This window comes from Periplaneta americana, chromosome 9 (assembly GCF_040183065.1).
Source record: "Periplaneta americana isolate PAMFEO1 chromosome 9, P.americana_PAMFEO1_priV1, whole genome shotgun sequence".
In the NCBI taxonomy this organism is placed as follows: domain Eukaryota; kingdom Metazoa; phylum Arthropoda; class Insecta; order Blattodea; family Blattidae; genus Periplaneta; species Periplaneta americana.
In genome coordinates, this window is record NC_091125.1 from 17981420 (window position 1) to 18001247 (window position 19828).

The 19828-nt window shown below is 34.3% G+C and overlaps 1 protein-coding gene across 10 annotated transcripts in view; it reads right to left on the bottom strand.

Annotated features, from left to right (window-relative positions):
• LOC138705802 (DNA polymerase alpha catalytic subunit-like) overlaps positions 1-19828 on the bottom strand; it is a 133231-nt gene that overhangs the window by 20069 nt on the left and 93334 nt on the right. For 3 of the 10 annotated variants that reach the window (XM_069834451.1, XM_069834450.1, XM_069834456.1), the window contains one exon: positions 17020-18063. The exons of 3 other annotated variants lie outside the window; for them this stretch is intronic. The gene's annotated coding sequence lies outside the window, so the exon portion shown is untranslated. Of the gene's footprint in view, positions 1-17019; positions 18064-19828 lie in introns of those variants that run through there. 4 more of the 10 variants (XM_069834449.1, XM_069834448.1, XM_069834454.1 and 1 more) reach the window with 3 other exon arrangements.

Consider the following 19828-nt stretch of genomic DNA (forward strand, 5'->3'; position numbering starts at 1 on the left):
ATTGTGAACGAGAGAATAGTTCGTGGCAGAAGAAGATATCAGATGATAGACGACATTAAGATAAATGGATTATATGTGGAGACAAAGAGGAAGGCAGAAAGTAGGAAAGTCTGGAAAAAGCTGGGTTTGCAGTGAAAAACCACCCCTTTGGCAAAACACTATGGATGAATGAATTAATCCTTCTCCACATCCACATTTCAAAATGCTTCTATTCGCATCACTTCAGCTCGCCCTTGTGTCCACGTTTCTACTCTATATAATGACACACTCCACACAAAGCACTTCACTAGTCTCGTCTTTATTATTTTATAGAAATCCGCAGAAGATTCTTCTTTTTCTATTAAAAGCTTCCTTTGTTATAGCTATCCTTCTTTTGATTTCGTGGCACCAGCTTATAGTACCCTCCAAGTATTTGAAGATGTTCATCTGCTCTCTCTCATTTAGTATTCGCATGTTTATGTTCTTTATTTTTTTCTGACAACCATGGTCTTCGCTATATTAGCATTATCGTCATGCCATACTGCTCACAGCTGTTACTTACCTCCACCAGCATATCTCTTAATAACTTCCCTTGTACTGCTAAAACACCAAATCATCAATGCACTTCATTCTTCTTCCTCCTACTATCATCTCTCCCATGTTATGAAAACAGTTCTTCACTAAATTCTTCAAATAGATGTTGAACAGAGTGGGTGATAAAGACATTCTTGTTGTACTTCTTTCCTTATTCCACTTCCTTCAGACATTTCTTCTGCTATGCTGACTTTGACTCGTTCTTTCATATAAAGACTAATGAACAGCCTCCTCTCTTTCCAATTCACATCTATAAACGAAATATAGTTTTGTACGTAATGAACTTAAGTAGTCTGAATGTAGTAATCAACACAGTAGTATCATTTATAATTGTTACTGTTGTTCGAAGGTATTTGAATTTTTCCACCTTTTCAAAGGATATATTTCCAATTTTATATTTCCTTTTCGTATTATGTCCTGGCCACAAGACATAATCATATTCTTTGTCTTTTCGGGATCTACTTGCAAACCAATGTCCTTACTTGTTTCAACTAAAATTCCCATGTTTTCCGTATATTTCTCCTAAAATATTCACGTCATCTGCATAAACAAGCAGCTGATGTAACCCTTTCAATCCCAAATCCTCTCTGTTTTCCTGAACGATCCTAATGGCATATCCTATAGCAAAATTAAAAGGTAAGTGTGACAATATCAAATTAATCGACACCAGAAAACCGTAGACTATAGTTGACACAGCTATCATTACTGGCATTGAATTACTGCAATATTGTGGTCAGAAGTTTTGGAAACACTAAACTGATTGTTTAAAAGGAAATATGATGCTTACAATCAGATAACTATTTATGAGAAATTATGTTTTCGGAACTAGTTGGAACAACAGTGTGTTAAATTTTTAAAGGTTAGAACAAAAGAGTCTAGCAAGATATTTTACAATGTTATGTCACTGAACGGCCCATACATTGTCAATTTCGTAGTTATTTTCTTCATTTTATGATTAAAACCAATTTATATAACTGCTCGAAGAGGAGGACACGAAAGGAGAGAAGTGCAGAAAAGATAAGTTGTGATGAAACACAAATAAATCATTGGCCATGCGTCTAACTTAATCTTACTTATGACATTTTCAGGTTGAAATATATGAAACTGGCAGTGGAAGTGCAACTCCTACTACGAGGGTTGGAACAAATTACTGTTATAAGAGAGATATTGCACTGTTGCATGCAAATATTTACTTATAGCCCTATATCTGCAGTGCTTGGGAAAAGTGACATCAGTCAGTTTCCACAAACCTTTTTTAATAATTTATTGACAACTTACGGAACATCTGCTCGCTTGGAAAAAGAGACATAAGTATTTCTCCCATTACAATAATTCATACAGAAAAAAATCAAATCGGCATAAACCAGTGTGAGTTGTCAATAAATTATCAAGAAAGGTTTGTGAAAAAACTGACTTATGTAATTTTTCCCAAGCACTGCAGATATAATAATACAGTAGTTTGAAACCTTATTTTGATTACAATAAAACTGATGCTGAAAATATCTTATATTCCTGATTAACATATCTCACATACCAACATCGTCAAAACTCAAATTTTTTTGCACCATAATATTATGTACAGAACCTGAACACACTTATGAGAGGTCAGTCAATTTTGTATCTTATTTTCTGTTCTAATTTATAAACTATTACATCACTGCTGTTGTTTGCATTATTAAAAGCTTACGGCAATCCTCAGTAAGTCTATTAGTTTTCTTCTTAATCGAAAACCATGAAAAAATAGGCATAGTATATAATTATAATATTGTCGAAGAAGAGACAAATGAACTTCTCCGTTCTAATTGTGTGACAACTAATTGTTTGCTTATTACACATATAGTAACAGCGGTTAGTGACTGGCCCAGTACTATACATTAAAGTGAATTATACCAGTTGGATATCAGAGATTCTCTCTGCATTGAAATGTAAAATGCAAGGACGATACGTAGTGACTGATGAAAATTATGAATCAATAACAATAGAGGTTATGAGATTATGAAATTAATATAACTGGCCTACTGTATTTGCTGTAAGCTTTATCCGAGTGGCTTTAAATCCTGCATCCTTTGTACTTGCCAGTTAATGTGTGTACATTATATCACAGTCTACTATATAGTCAGGAAGCTTGAGTTTTGAGGGTGCTAGAAACAATAGACTGTGACGGTACTATTTTGCATTGCCTGTAATGAGGCGATATTAGCGATCCTAGTGGTGAGCAACTATCTAATGTTTGCATATTTACTACGTATTGAGCTTCGCGAATGTATATACTAGACAGTGCTTATATTCCCCCCTGTTCCCACAGATACGATTTGCTTGTCCTTGGAGCCAATAGCATCGGTGTCAGAAACTATTGGTATTAGAGGAGTTGTACTCAAGCCTTTTCGTTCATATTTAGAAAATAGATATCAAGAAGTTATAATTGACAATTATAATAACAATTATAAATTGATCGATATTGCAATTTCACAAGGTACAGTATTAGAACCAATCTTATTTATAATATATACGAATTAATACTTATTAATAATTTGTTGAAAATTGTTCTAAAGAAATAAGGTGGTAATATATTTTCTTTTGCAGTAATAGCCTACTGTACTAACATTTAATGGGGAAAATTGGGATAACACTTATTGAAATGCTAGCAATGGAATTAACGTAGTGAAAAATTGGCTTGACTTTAATCTCCTGTCCTTAAATATCAATAAGACTACTTATATTCCATTTTCTTTAACAACGGAAGGTTTACCTCCAACTATGAATAATTATCACTTAGTAATACATAACATTACGTGTAATGAATTAACAAATAATGACTGTAATTGGCCACATCTAACACCTTCCACACAAGTCAAATATTTAGGAGTTATTATAGATCAACATTTACGTTGGGATAAACAAATTGATTTTATGTGTACAAGTATAAGAAAGAAAATTTATTAATTCATAATCCTTCGACATTTTATCACTAAGGAGGCATTGAGAATAATATTTTATTACACAGAAGATTAATAAAAATTTATCTAACAAAAATATGGATTACCCGAAAAATTTAATTTATTCAGATTTTGAAGTATTAACTATTGAAGAAATTTATAAATATAGTTTACTAACTTACTACCACAGAAATCAAATAAAACGTAAATCTAGTCGACATGAATATCGTACACGAAGACAAAAGTCTACTTTCTCATTAATTGAGCCTAAATGTGATACAAGTGCAGCTCTTGAACATGGTGCTAGGTTCGGCTCAATACTTATAATTAAATTACAAACCATTTTCCAAATTTGAAATATTCAAAATTGAAGCTTTCGAAAAAGAGATTTATAAAATTATTCATGATATATAATATTAAAAAATGTATGTATTTTTTTTACCTTTTATTTCTGTCGACTATATTCATTTTTTTATTGAATATCACTGGCTTCTGGCTGATTGCCAACTTATATTAAATCCTTTTTTTCTCTTTCTCTCTTTCTTCCTTTTTTGCTTTTGTGTGTTATTTAATGGCCTGAATTAAGTTACTTATTTAGTAAACTGCCCTTGTAAATTTAATGTTACATTATTCACTAAGACCACACCGTACACGAGCCTGCCCCTTAGAGTAGTTGCTAGAAACATTTTTGTTTTATAATTTTAATTTGTACTCACCAACTAGCTAGTTAAATAAATTATCACTTGACTATTTTGAATCAATAATTACATACACAGTATTCAGTATTATTATTTCAGTACCGGTATTTCTTGCAGTGATTTTTACAACTTTTCTCATACATAATTAGGTTATAGTTAATACTGTAATGTAAAAAAGTACATAAATAAATAAAGGTATGAAAAATATAATTACTGCCTGGAGAACACTGTGTTCATTAATGCTGTTCTTTCTGCATTTCCATTGCAACGACCAGGCTCCACAGGCACATCTGCCACCTCATTGGCTATGTTGTGCAGAACTGCTGTCGCTACAATGGTCGCCAATGTTGAGGAATTTTCGCCCTCATTTCTAGTGCCAGAACAGGACATCTCCTCTTCCAAACTTCAAATAATCTCTCTACTGGGATTTTTAATAATATATAAAACAATAATTAGGACATTCATTGTTTTCCAACTTCGCACACTGAAGCCAGGTATCAAATATAGTACTGTCATGTACTGACCCAAATTAATGTAACTGCACAAGAATCCTCTGATTTTTGGTACAGATGTATATATTTTATATTTATATTTTATTTATATTTTACTGTATTTAGGTCTATGCACTTTAACTATAATAAACGTGTTTTATTGCTATAAAAGGTTTTTAATGCACTTTCTACTGTTCTTTTAGGTTATTTTACTTAAACCGGCCAACTTATCCCAAAATTAGTCTGGATTAACGAGGTTTTACTGTATTCATTTTGAGTTACAGCTATGTCCTCAGCCATAAGGTGTTAGCTATTAACTTGTGAAGTGAAGCGACATAATTTTATTTCAAAGATTTTCCAGTAGAAAGAGCTTAGATCTTCTTACACCTACTGGAATCGCCACACCACTACCGGTGTAGTGGTATAACTCACACAGTGGCGATTCCTCCATGAAGGATATGAGAATGATCCTACAGTTTAATTTCATGCCTCTGAGGACAGAAAACTTTTAATTACATATTTTGATCTCCAATGCAGCTGACGTAATAATTTTATTTAAGCTTCCAATTTATGTCGTGAGTTGTCGCCACTGCACAGCTCAGAAATAATTTCTGAGGAACCATCCAAATATCTTACAGCAAACGGTTTTTTCTAGCAGTGAATTAAGTGGGCAGGGGAGGATGCTGAGGGCGGAGTATGGCTTGACTTTAACCGCGCATGAGGATATGACCGTGAATCCTAATACTACGACCCTTCTTTCTGGGTGATGAAGACCCTGTCAAAGATTACAATAAGAATTTTCAAGTATCCTTATAGCCGGCTTAAATGCATTTCAGTGGTTATTTTAAAAGAATGGAATAAACGAAATAATAAATAATTTAAAATTATTTAATGATGTAAAACTTTCACTGCTTGTTTACTTTGTGACCTGATAGTGTAAGAGAAGGTCCTATGGTCTTAACTCTGCCAGCATAAATAAACAAATTATTATTATTATTATTATTATTATTAAATTTAAAAGGAATAAAAATAAATTACATAAAAGTATATAAAATAGGCTATAATAAATACAAGAATTAACAGGATTTTCAGATGAAATGACAGCCGAAATAAAATCTGAAGTTGCATTTGATCATTTAGAAGAATTTAACTACAGCAAGAAATTAATTGCGCAAACGTACGACGGAGCATCGGTAAATATCGGGCAGTACAATGGCTTAGGAGCCATCTTCGCAAGTAAAAAGGGGAGGAGAATCGAACTTCATTACAAATAAATTGCCAGTTCCAGAATGGTGAGTCAAAAGCTAACATAGGCCTATTTGTATTGAATTACTATTATTATTATTATTATTATTATTATTATTATTATTATTATTATTATTACTTTGTGTCTTGGTCATTAGTCATCAATCTCATATCCTACATAAAAAAATCACGAGTCGCCACTGAACTCCCAATGTCTGCTAGTAGCTTCCCCACCAGTCGTCTGCTATCGCTGTTATTGTTTAGGTTAAGTTCTATTTGTTTACATCTACAAAATTGCTACCTATTTAAATGCCACGATGAGTCACGTCTACTCCCTCTGCAAGGCTTCTCCTCCTTTTATTTCAAAATTACTGTGGTTTCCCTTAATTTTCTAATACTTGTTCGCACACTGAGACAAAGAGTCCGTTTCAGTTACTACATATATGAGTCCAACTGATTGCAGAGTTTCAGGATATATGTAGAATGCATTTAAATTTCGGTGTCTATTTTCTAGATTTAAATGTTTTCTACGCATTCACATTTTTCAAAATTTATCTACTACCACATTTATTGACACATTGTTTTGATTTTTTTCCGCTCTTTCAGTATATTCCATTAATTGATAATTAACATTCAATATTATGCAATTGTAGAGTATGATTGGGTCTAAAATATTTAATTCCCTATAATGCATGCTTTCTTTTTAATTTTGAAATGATTAAATTCAATAATTTTCAATTCAAAACATAATTAAAGCTTCAGCTAACTAAAGGCAATTATATTATCCAATGCCATAAGTTAGCTTGTGAATAAAATGTATTGAAGAATTTGTGAAATTATGGAAAAAGACAGGAATTATATTGATATAAAAATATTAATATAAAATTGTTACAATTAATTAATAATGCCAATATTACTTACACTACAGCTTTGAAAATCTGCAATGTATGTGCCAAGTATTGCTCAGAACTAGTATGCAAAAAAAAAAGTTACTGTATGTTTTATAGTTTAGAAATTATCAAAATCCAGTTCAGCTCCTCCTTAAGCACCATAACGAAACAAAACTAAGAACAAAGCGTTAACATGTAATATCTTCATAAACAGGACACTCGACTATGCCAATCCCAATCCTTCACACCTCTATATTATCTATCTACCTTGCCTTCGCTTCAGTTACATATCATCGAACCACAATCTCTTCACACGCACCCAGAATAGCCGTATACTAGTCATACCAACACATAAGACATCATCGTATTCGTCATCATACACAATCTCGCTATCGCGCTTGTGGAATACCCACCCAGTGACATCAGAGATTGTCGGAATTAAACAGTATTCAAAATAAAATTACTAAGCATATTCTTGCTGGGAAGAGTACAATGCACTAAACTGAGTATTCTATCTTCATTGTAAATGTTTCGAAATTGTTACTGTTTCATTTCCATTAAAATATTACTTATTCATACCCGTTTGGGTCCAATAACGTGCATTCATCGTCGTCTCTACACATTTAATATTTCGATAATAAAAGCTGTAGTATGCCAACACTCCCTTGTCAGTATAAAATATCTTATGGAACAGCAGAATTAAACAACAGAGAAATTCTCTAATATTTATCACTGTATGAAGTCAAAACGAGTAGTAACCCACCCTGAATACTACCTATGTATAAGTAGGCACATTGCATTCTAATAAAGTATTATAATTTCTACATGTTTGTGTGTCAGCATTTAGTACTCGTCTAGCTATAAAATAGGAACCAATTTTTTAAGTATGGACGAAGTGAATAATAATATCTTAAAGATAGAAGACGTGAAAACGTTCACATCTTTTATTGTATCGGTGATTTCAACGTACTCGCGCGTTTGGGTATTTTCGTCCGATGTCATCAACAATGGCCGACAGACACGACAACACGGATCGTTTCCATGGAAACACTGTGGTTTGCCATTTTCTGCGAAAAAGTTAGAAATGATGCGAATGGCGCTTTCGGTTTTGAAAGGAGTATCTGCGATTGCGGGACGCCGAGAATTTTTGGGAGGCGCAACGCGGTTCTCCTTAGGGAGACCAGAATTGGTCAGAATTGTGACGATGCTTGGGACAGTGGGAGTAGGAGGCTATTGTCTATGGAATAGTCGTAGTCCAGCGGACAGGAATGATTCCAAGATTCCTGATCCAACTCCCTCCTCACCCACGTCGTCACAACCAGAACACCCCCAGTATGTCACCCAATTTAAATATTATTACGCACCCCCCACACCAATAATCACAGCCAAACGACAGTCATTCCCCCCATCCCTTTACCTTCCTCATCAAAATCACCTCCATCCCCATCCCCACCCCCACCTTCACCTTCACCGTCACCTCCACCTCCAACTCCCCCCCGTTCTATCCTTAAGAAAGATAAAAAGGAAGATCGGGATCCCGACCGCCCGCAGAAGACGGTGACATTTGACCTCCCCCAGAAGTCTGAAAAGACGAAGGGGAAAGGCAAAGCAACCCCGGGCAAGAGCAAACTCAAGACTCCCCGTCATCGTCCTGTTCCTTCGTGTCAGAAGGACGATTGGCGCCAGAGGGCCAAGGAACCTTCTGAGTTGGAAGACGACGACGACGACTTCGAGTACATCGACGCTTTTATGAGGTATACGAGGGACCGAATAATGACTTGGGAATTTATTCGGGAACTACAAAAACCTTTCGATGGTGACGATGTACCCGGACCATCGTCTAGACGCGGACGAAGTAGGGGAGTAAAAGGAGGTAAGAGTCAATTCTACTTCTTAATTATTACACTTATTATTATGTGAAACATATATATATATATGTTTCACATAATAATAAGTGTAATATATATATATATATATATATATATATATATATATATATACATACCAAATTTTTAGTGAAAGTCTTTCTCTATCATTCCAAAAGTGACTTTTATAAAAGAGACAAAAAAAATATAAAATGGAAAAGTAAATATTGATTCAAGTCTAAGAATATGCAAACCACAAAAAATTAATACTCGATTGCACTTGCCCATAATGGTAGGGTGGTTGGGATGGGCAGGGCGGAACTCGACATGCAGCCACCTCCACATGGTGAGTTCTGGGTTGTTTCAGGTCATACAGAATGAAACAAGCGAAGAGCTGCATCTCAACTGTGAAAGGTGGTACAAAAATTTATACAGGGTGGAAGATGTTCAATAACATTAAGTTCACGCACTAAATGCTTAAGATAAAAAGAATAGAATCTTCCTTCTCCCATTTTTTATTTTTATTTAGTAAGAAATAGATTTTGTTTCTAGGAAACATGGCTATATCGCAGTGAATTCAGTAGCAGTTGCCAACAGACGGAAACACTCTTCCCTGCAGCACAGATGGCAGTCACGAGGAGATCGCCCTTACACCCTGAACCCGCCGTGCTCTGGCTTAAGATGAATGTAAGGAAAACATTATCGTCGTTGTTCCTACAATATCTCCTATGTGCAAAATATAAATTTTTTCAGTAGGAAGAATAAACACATTTATTAGTGGGATTTTGTTCATTTATTTATTCTACACATTTAAATAACATCTATGTGCAGTCGGACTACATAAATGATAACAATAATCTACGCTTAATAAGCCAGTGTGTCACAATTACAAAATATATGCTTAATATTCACATAGGAGTTTACTTGTACCTATTATTATTATTATTATTATTATTATTATTATTATTATTATTATTATTATTAGTGTCATTAGCAGCAAACCATATAGATATATTAACGAAACTATAACATTGAGAGAAATGATATAATGTACTTAGAGAACAAATAAACTTTTTTTAAAATACATGATACATAATATAAACTAGGGAACTCTGTCCTATGACTATTTGAATCTGGAATCGAAAATTTCATTGCTACAAGACGGCAATTCTAGCTAAAGTTTTATTATCGAATTATATAGACATGGGCATAATGCACATAGCTGTAGTACAAATAATGATTATTTGTACTACAGCTATGTGCATTTGTCAAAAGAAAAAGTGGCCGCTTTCCAGAAGCAAAGTTCCCTTCGGGTATCATCGCTACAATTCAGAGACAGGCGATGTTACATGTTGTTGTACCACATTGCCTGATATGTATGGTTATAATTCAATAATTCTTTGTGTTACTTAATAGAGTAATGGCAGCGTTCCTGCCTCTTATGCATGAGGTCCTGCTTTCGAATACAACCCAGTGCTTTTTATGTTCTTTTTTGTTTCGTTTTTAAGACAGAGGTACAAAGCATACATAATTGCTCCTTTCTCTTTTATGATTATTTTAGTAATTAACATCAGGTTCATGAATTTATTATGTCATGACTTTATCGTTATTTATTATGACATTATGGCTGCAAATAAAAAGAAAAATGATTTTATTCGCAACAAAAATCTGTTTCGTGACATATACAAAACAAACGTACTGGCATCTACCTTAGAACATTAAAAAAATTAATCGTTAAAAAAAACAACAAAAAGCCACGATTCTATCTTCCCCACATCTCGATCACATATTGCAGTCGAGTGGACATAGAATCGACTAGAATCTTTTCAAATAGCGACTGTTCTCAGCCACGACATTCCACAAGCAACCTGGACATACATAAGTGTTCTGCCCATGGGCAGGTCTTTCAATGCAAACCCAACATTCTCCAATCTTTTCTATTTTCTGTCTTCCTCTTAGTCTCCGCACATAATCCACATATCTTAATGTCGTCTATTATTTGATATCTTCTTCTGCCCCGAACCCTTCTCCCGTTCACCATTCCTTCCAGTGCATCCCTCAGTAGGCAGTTTCTTCTCAACCAGTGACCCAACCAATTCCTTTTTCCCTTTCTAATCAGTTTCACCATAATTCTTTCTTCATCCACTTTTTCCAACACAACTGCATTTCTTATTCTGTCTGATCACTTCACACTTCCATTTTTCTCCACATCCACATTTCAAATGCTTTTATTCGTTTCTCTTCATTTCATCGTAATGTCCATGTTTTTTTCTCATACAGTGCCACACTCCACACAAAACACTTCACTACTCTATTCCTTAGTTCTTTTTCCAGAGGTCCCCAGAAGTTGCTCCTTTTCTGTTAAAAGCTTCCTTTGCTCATCTTTGCGATTTTTCTTGGGAAGGATAAATGCGTTAACTTCCCATTGCTTTCCGCACACCACTGTCTCTTTCGAATCTTAATAGATCCCAGGGGCCCAAGCGTGGCGGTGAGAGAGTGGATTTGACTAATTGGGCCCTCCGGACTTCACCGAAATTCACCGCAAGGGTTAAATGTTAGTTCTATCAGGATTTTTGACCTGATAAGAACTGCGAAATCCCAATTAGCCCTTGCCCCCCGCATCCTGGACGAACTTGTACAAATCGTTAGAAAATCTTGGAGGGGGGATTGGGCCACTTTTACGCAAATGTTTCTTTACTTGTGCCCTCGTAGTTCAGTCGGAAAAACGTCGGAATTTAGATGTCAACGTCTGAGGTTCAATTCCTCGTCACTGATTTTCATGTTATTGTGTTTGAAGATAGTACTTATAATATAATAATATAAAAAGAAAAAAACTAACACCAGTATTATGCAATTGTATTGTTCCAAACCTAATATTAAATTTATGTTATTTATGTCGCTTAAGAACGATAACAGAATATAAATGATGACTTGAATATTATTTATATCACTAACAACGCTAACAGAATATAAATAACTTCAATATTATTTATACAAGATCACTTACGAACGATAAGAATATAAATGGTAAATATCGGTTTGTTTAATTAATATAAGATATTATATAATATATAATTAATTATTTAAGGCAGTCTTGGAACTGTGTGGAGGACGGTTGAACTTCATTAGTAGAAGGGGTGGGAGTGAAGTATATTCGAAAACTCAGGTGCAATAAAAATTGAAGTAAAAATAAAATGATGTCCCTGTAGTAAACCATTTGATGTGTAGATTTAAGGTTCAATTAAAGTAACAATTTTATTTCATGGGTTTGAGCTACAAAATTAATTAGGTTTTCATCACAGACATTTCATTTAAGAATATTTATATATTTGGTTAATACTAAAAACATTAAATTCGGAATGGATAAAGTTTGTTGAAACGAAATGAGTGAATCACAACATTTATCAGGAACACGCATTACTTATTCCTGAGTTCGTTGTGCGCAAGAAAGTGGCTTGTATTCAGAGGTGTTAAGAATATATTTCTCTTTAGAGAGAAAATCACTGTGAATCAAACCGTAACCCGTCTCCACCTACTCATACTTATGAAATTTATGCCCAACCAACATCTACATAAGCGATTCACAAATTTCCGGGTAGGTGAATCTAATCAGAACGCGAAGTCTAAAAACAAATTTGCTGTTGAAGTTGTTGTTCGCACTAAGAACAAACTATCAGGTAGAAAAATATTACAATGTAAAGTAATGACAAAGATCATTTTCTCACTCTTCTATACATAGCAATATAGCTGTAAGAGAAATAGGTCTACAACTAGCATCGGTCTGTTTTTTTCAGAGCGTGTTGGTAATTTGCTGGATTGTGTTTGCAAGCGGTGGATTATATACGTCTATTTGATATTGCTTTTATTTATGTTTACTTAATTATTAGTCTTCTTACTTTATTAAAACTTAAATTGCAACAGCGAAATAAATATACTCCTATGAAGAACACATCTATACAACGAATATTGGAAACGTGTAGTTGCTTTATTTCATTTTGAAAATTGTTTCCATAGTAACATTATAACAATGCATTTAGGTTACAATGAAAAGCAGTGTTAATGCGGAGCTTCTCCAACCGCCCTCCAGTATCTCACTGCATCTGTACTGAGAATAATAACACATAACAAACAATAAACGCTTATATTTCAGAGCATTTACACGTATCCACAAATTTAACGCTTATTTGAATGAATACGTGCAACACTCCCCCAACGCACCTTTGTGCGTAATTTGATTTATGTGCTGCTACGTGTGACCCTGACTGGTGCAAGAAAATATGTTTTGAGTTGTTTCTGACCTCTGTTGGTCAGTATTTAAAAGATGGTTTTCTTGCCGCTGCTTTGTGGCACAGATGTTCTAACTCACTCATTTATAGTGCGTAACACAACTTCGGTATTCAGCGTAATGGATGTACCAAGGACTGACGTTCTTCTGCTTAAGTAGTAAAGTCTCGTGGTGTGATTTGGAAATTTTATTTATATGTACCCGAACGACTCTATAGATGATCCCGATCATAACCCAGATACAGGCTATGTTTTTTTTTTAGCTTTATTAACATCTTAGGTTATTTAACGTCTGAATGAGATGACGATGATAATGCCGGTGAAATGATTCGGGGTCCAGCACCGATAGTTACCCAGCATTTGCTCATATTGGGTTGAGGGAAAACGCCGGAAAAACGTCAACCAGGTACTTACCCCGATCGGAAATCGAACCCGGGCCACCTGGTTTCGCGGCCAGACACGCTAACAATTACTCCACAGGTGTCGATGTTACGAACAGCGATCGACAGGTATGTTTTAATTAGTATGTGATTAGGAAACATCGTGTGTTGTGCATCATGGAATGTGTGTGCATAAAGTAGAAACACATAAGCATCCTCTCTTTCAGTTTTCAGGATTAAGTTTTTCACGAGGAGTTGAACTCTCGCCTGAAAAACGAGAAAGGAATCGAAAGAGAGAGAGGGGGGGAGTGTGAGAGAAATGAAAATAACAGAAATAAAAGAAAATGAAAAATGAATTTAGGCCTTGAACATAACAAATGTATGTATTTTTATCTTTTCATTTCTGTCGATTATATTCATGTTTTTATTGAATACCACTGGCTTCTGTCCGATTGTCAATTTATATTAAATGTGTTTTTTTTTCTCTTTTTTCCTTTCTTCTTCTTCTTCTTCTTCTTCTTCTTCTTTTTTTTTTTTGCACTTGTTTGAATCAAGTTGATTAGGCCTACTGTATTTAGTATGTATGTATTTATTTACACTGCAAGTGGGCAAGCACCAGGTGGCAGTGGTATATACAATATTAACAATACACAATAAAATGATAAGCAATACACAATAAAATTTACAATACACAATACAATTTTACAACACATATACAATTTTATACACAATACAATAAGAATACAAAATACAATTTAACACAATAATAATAAAACATAAAATAAAATACCTAATTTTACAATACAACCATATATATATATACCATATAATTATGCAGAGGTCCTACATAAGTTTCAATAGTCTTTCACTTTACTCTCATCTCATTCCCTGTAGTGGCACTATGACGCATTTCACTGACACTTTAGCACACATTTCACTGACACTCTGTAACACATTTCACTGACACTATAGAACACATTTCATTGACGCTATAAATTATCACTGATCGGAACTGTTCACTGCACTATAAAACCATAACTTCACTGACTCATCTCGCTTCACTGATACAACAGTTCAAATAAGTCAAATAATTACATCCTTATGCATACTTATAAACAGAACTACATTTAAACTAAACATTTCTAGTCTAAGGCCCTCTTAAAAGCTATTTTTAAATAATTTACAATTCAAACCAAGGAAGTAAGCTCGTCAGGCTAGATAAATACATGTCACCTTAAAAAAATTAAATGTTGAATGTCACCTTAATTTTAATTTTCACTTTAGACACAACTTTTTAAATTATTCTTGAATCTCCTTAAGGAAGGACAGCCCTCAAAGACCGCTGCAGGTAGGTCATTCCAATCATTTATAGTTCTATTTAAAAATGAGAATTTACCTATATCCGTTTTCTGTTTCCTACATTTGATTTTAAAATCATGATCGTTCCTACCATAGTACGTTGGCTTTTCTAACCGAGCCGTTATGTCTACCCATGCTTTCTGACCTAGATGTGCTCTATACAATGATGTTATTCTAGTTTTCCTACGTCTGTTTTCCAAAGTTTCCCATTTAAGTTCTTTTATCGTATCGTTTCCATCTTCTCTTTTACCTTTAACAAATTTAGCTGCCCTATACTGGATTCTTTCTAAGGAATTTATCTGATATATTCTATAGGGATCCCAACACGTAGTTCCGTATTCCATTAACTGTCTTTGTAAAGTTTATGTTCTATTATTGGCTAAGACCACATCGTACACGAGCCTGGCTGTTACGGTAGTGGCTAGAAACATTTTTGTTTTATAATTTTAATTTGTATTCACGTTGCCTACTAGCTAGCTAAATAAAGTAAAGAGTCCGCAGCGGCCTGTAATGTCAGTTAAAACTGCAGCAGTTACTACTGTCACAATTAGTTCTAGCTAATCTGTATAAGTTAGTAGGTATGCTTGTAATTCTATTGGCTAATCTAATCTTATACAATACAATACATTACATACATATTTATATTATGATTCCCATGTGTTGCTGCAACAAAGATGAAACTCGAGCAGCATGTAAAAATATTTTGGCTGCATGGGTGCGAGCAATATCTTACAAAGCGTCTTGTCTCTCACGTCCACATAGTTAAGACTCTAATGATTGAATGATTTCGCACATCATTTTTTTTAAGATATATTTTTTCCACAAAAATATTTGTCCATAATTTCTTTATGACTGTAAATAAATTTAAACCCTTTTATTTGCTTGTGGAGTGCCAGTCCACAGCGACTACTATGTGACAGTAACTTACAGCAACTACTGTAGGGTTAAAGTGAGGGGTTGATCAGTCCTCTACACAACGTCTATATTTTCCTTATTGGTCATTCGAGCTTTATGGTTTCGAAAACTGAATTTAGAAAAAGACTCGATTATGAAAGACTGAACTGACAGAAGTATCATTCCTAAGAGCAGTAATAAACTACAAATACTGGACAAGGAAAGAACGTAGGCTTAGATACAACAACCAAAAATCCACAGTAAGAACTGATGATGATACTTTCCATTTCGAACTCAACGTCAATTTTTATCTTTAGTAGGTATCTCATCATTTAATTTTCACAATTTCTGAACTTAATCTTCTATTAAATCCACGATCTTTTTTTCGTTTTCTTTCAACATTCACGTTAGTGTATGCTTGTTCACAGTCTGACAAACACTAAAGTAAATTAAAATTGAAGTTAAACTGAAAACATTACACATTTTAATACATATCGCCAGAGTTAATTTTCGTTACTCAATTAGTACATCACTCTGTGATTGTTTTTTTTATTCGGGAAATGAGTTAAGCAAAAAAAAAAAAAAAAAAAAAATGAAAGAATTGGGCTGGCTTGAATAATTGCAACTGTGCTGTAACTCAACATTCTACTTGGAATACAACTCTTTTAATAAAAAAGGTTTTAATAAGTAAGTACTTCTAGAGTGACCAGACGCCTTCTTTTGTCCGGACATACTCTCCTTTTTAGGCCTTTGTCCGGGGTCCAGGCGGATTTAAAAAAAAATCGAGAAATGTCCTCCTTTTCGTAACTTGTATGCCTGATATTTTGAAAGTATCTGATTTGACCCTTTTCTCAAGTAATTTGCCTGTAGGTGGCAGCAGCAACGACAGAATATACTCTTTGCCAATGATCATAACACTCTTTGCTCCTATTTGTTATGCTCGTTGTTTTCATATGTAGCTAACTGTAAAATCATTTTATATTATCAAGTTTTGTCATAAGTATCTTAGAGCACTCTGGTTAAAAAAGTAACATACCGATATGCGAAAATGTCACATGTTATGTTTCCAAAATAAGCTATTCAATTATAGTTCCATTGACTTTCATATGTAGCTAACTGTAAAAACATTATTATTAATTTTTTCATAATTATGTTGTAATGAAATAGATATTAATATACTTCTAAGTATGATATAAGCCTAAATCTGTACTGTAAATATTTTGTAATAAAATAGATACTGACATAATAAGTACCGGTATAATAAGTGTAAGTCTAAATACATATTTTCTGTCCTCTTTTTTTCAAATAATGTCCTCCTTTCCGAACCGTTGAGGTTAAATAGTAAAAAAGACAGATAAATTTATAATAAATAATAATAACACTGATACTGTTCAAGAATTTAAATATTTGGGTAGTATAATTGAAAGGATTGTGGAGCCTTTGAGGATGTAAAGAACCGAATAAAAAATGCAAATAGTGCATTTGTCCAGTTGTACCCAATATGGAAATCTTATATTATATCTCGATTTACAAAAATTAAAATCTTTAACAGTAATGTGAAATCAGCCTTATTATATGGCTGTGAGACATGACAAACAAGTAAATTATAGAAAATAAACTGCAAACATTTGTTAATAGATGTTTACGAAGAATCTTAAAAATTAGATGGTCAGATATAATCACAAACTCAGAACTATGGAAGATAACAAATCAGAAAGAAATCACAATAGAAATCAAAAGACGAAAGTGGAATTGGATAGGGCACACAATCAGGAAAGAAAAAGGAGCAGTAGAAAGAATGGCTTTGCATTGGAACCCCCAGGGTAGTAGAACAAGAGGAAGGCCAAAAAATACATGGAAGAGAACAGCTTTGGAGGAAATTGCTAGGGAGGGGAAAACATGGAGTGAAGTGAAGAAGTTGGCTACAAATAGGGTCCGATGGAGGCACTTTGTGAATGCCCTGTGCTCCTCATGAGGAGATACAGGAGTTTGATTGATTTGATTGATTTTGAACCTTTGTGCCATCTTTTTTATCGATGTGAATTTGGTCCCCCCTAGGTACTTCGGTATTTAAATGAAGTGAATGATTATCAAAATTAATGTGTTTGAGAATATCGGAATTCAGGAGGGTCTATACAGTCCACATCTGGAGGCATCAGAATGTGGGTATCTATGTTTCAGTAGTGGTAACAAATGATACACATAGTGGGAATCTTGTTCTGCAGCTATTTGCATTATGTGATAAAAAGTCGAATACTTCTCAGCTGTCACACTGATGGTGAAATTCTGTCATGTTTGTTCCAACCCATAACGTATATGTCACAGTTGCAAGGTCATCTCCTTTAGGATATTGTCGAGGAGTCGTGCCTTCCACTGTCAAATTTGAATCCGCACTTGCCACAGCAGTAGGAGGAAGTGTTGTTGCTGTAGACGGCTGGAGTTTAGCTACTGGAAGAGCAAAGATTTATCAAACGTGAGTGTTGTTTTGACTTTCCCTGAGTTAAACATTTTGGTTATTTGTACAGTTTTGTTTCTACATTACATATAATACGAATAGTCTACCTAAAGAATGGGCGGCCGGGTAGCTCAGTTGGTAGAGCAGCTGGCTACGGACTGGAAGATCCGGGGTTCGATCCCAGGTGGTGACAGGATTTTTTCTCGTTGCCAAACTTTCAGAACGGCCCCGAGGTTCACTCAGCCTCCTATAAAATTGAGTACCGGGTCTTTCCCGGGGGTAAAAGGCGGTCAGAGCGTGGTGCCGACCACACCACCTCATTCTAGTGCCGAGGTCATGGAAAGCATGGGGCTCTACCTCCATGCCCCCCAAGTGCCTTCATGGCAAGTTACGGGGATACCTTTACCTTTTACCTACCTAAAGAATTATAAACATAAAATATGCAAACTAATAAAGGAAGAGAAATGAATAAAGTATAGAATAATAAATAAATACCACTCCGAAGACGGCCAGGTTGATAACCTCAACCTGTCCACAATTTTGTGTTGGCAGAACTATTAATATATGAAAAATACTCTAATTTCTAGATGAAAATTTTCTGACAGGACTAGGGAATGTCTCAGAACAAATGAAGACTATAATTTTATAGTGAAAATGACAAATAAAATGGTATGTAGATCTTTAAAGTCATTTTTAACATTTCATTTTGTCCTTGGAACAAAAGTCAAATCATGTTTCTAGAGTTAATTGCCACTGTCTAAGCTATACAACTGAGTATAATAAAATATGATTACACATATTTCTTCTCCAAATTCAATATTATTGATGATTTTTACTACCATTCTACCATACTTAAATAATTTCAATTTTTTTTTTTTCCTTCCTTTTCATTGCAATCTGTTTTATACTGTTCCAGTCTATTTCGACAGTAAGTTAACATGGAGCAACCATTTAAATATATTTCTGAAAAAGCTCGTAAAAGATTCTCCCTTCTAAAAAGACTAGTAGGAAAGGAATGGGGATGCTCTAGAAATACTTTGAACACTACATCCAAATGTTTGTACAGCCAGTGCTGACATACTGCGGAGAAATTTTAATTACTTCACCTTTCATAAACGAAATAGAACATGATCAAAACCAAGCTCTCAAGCTCATTAGTGGTGGAATCAAAACAACTCCAACAGATTCTATGAGATACTTCACTAACATTAACAGCATCAAAATGACAATAGAAGAAAAAGCACTGATTCAAAATAAAAAAACTTATCAGATTACCAGGAAACAATTGGCATTCATACATTCCTCTCTGTAGATTAAAAACCCAAAGAAGTTTCATATCCATGGTTCAAGAATTAAAACAGAAAATCAACATCCTGAATTTAAAAGAAAAATTACAAGGTGCAGGTGCAGGTGTTACGTGCTTTCTCTTCTCACTTTATAGATCTCTTGGATATAGAACAACAAGTTTTGATGGAGAAATCATTGCAATAAGTGAAAGTCTCAGAAATCTTCTATGCCACATCTCTATTAAATATAGAATATAATCTAAATTTAACAGAAGAAATACTGAAATCAGAAGTAAACAATGAAATACTGAAACAATTGTCTTTAGAGACAATTAATATTAGGTACCCTCCACAAAACTGGCTTCATTTATACACCGACGGATCCTTGATCTCCAGAGAACAAGGTGCCGGTGCAGGTGTTACGTGCTGTCTCTTCTCACTTTATAGATCACTTGGATATGGAACAACATGT